Raw genomic sequence first — 921 nt, forward strand, 5'->3', positions numbered from 1 at the left:
ATCCACACCACTCTAAACAAGCACCTCCCCACCCTGTGCTGGGACCTGGGCTGGTCACTGGGGATGTGGAAATGCCCAATCAGCCCAGCCCCTGCCTGAGCCATCAGCAGGCATTAGAGTTAGAAGGACCTGTGACCTTGGGCATGCCACATTACCTGTCTTAGCCTCAGCTTTCTCCGCTGTGAACTGGGGATGACGGTAGCACTTGGGTGGTACAACAGGGTTGGCAAAGTTCTCTTGATCCCATAGGACAGTTGAAATAACTAGATCCCATGAGGGTGAGTGACTTGCCCAGGTCACAAGGCTAGGCCAGGACAGACCTGGACAGGAGCCCCGATCTCCCAAGTCCTCCCTGGGGCACTGTGGCAGGTCGAAGCTGGTGATTCCCACTCCTTTAGTGCCAGCCAGCCCCTTCCAGCTGCTGCCCCAGATTGTGCAGGTGGGAGGCCTCAGGCAGTCAAGCTGCTTCCTGCGCCCCTGGGGAGAAGAGATCTCTGCCCTTGGCATTCTTAGCAGGCTACCCACTGAACAGCACGGTTTTCCCTCTGGGCTGGGTGAATGAGAGCAGGCCGGGTGTGTGTGCCCTGCAGCTGGTGTGGCCAGTGTCATGTGTTGTGACCTCCCCCATATCAGCCTTTCACCCCCAAAACACTCAAGGAAGTGTATGCTCTGGGTCATCTAAGGTCTGGCCACTTCTTTTATAGCCATAAAGCCAAGGGTCAGAGAAAGGAAGGGGCTCTGTCTGTGGCCATCATGCCCCCACTGCTCGAGTCTGCATTGGTAAGCTCAGCTCTGGGCCAGTTCCTGCCCGACTTGGCCACCCATGTTGGCTCCCTCCTCCTAATGGAATAAAGGCCATAGCCTTCTGCCTGGCACCTGAGGTCTCTTAAGGCCCAGCCAAGCCTCCATTTAGCCTTGTCT

The 921-nt window shown here is 56.8% G+C and overlaps 1 protein-coding gene across 1 annotated transcript in view; it reads left to right on the forward strand.

Moving 5' to 3' along the window:
• Positions 1-921, forward strand: part of ADAMTS7 (ADAM metallopeptidase with thrombospondin type 1 motif, 7) — a 77,502-nt gene that overhangs the window by 25,112 nt on the left and 51,469 nt on the right. The gene's annotated exons all lie outside the window — the stretch shown is intronic.

This window comes from Bison bison, unplaced genomic scaffold (assembly GCF_000754665.1).
Source record: "Bison bison bison isolate TAMUID 2011002044 unplaced genomic scaffold, Bison_UMD1.0 scf7180017864181, whole genome shotgun sequence".
NCBI lineage: Eukaryota > Metazoa > Chordata > Mammalia > Artiodactyla > Bovidae > Bison > Bison bison.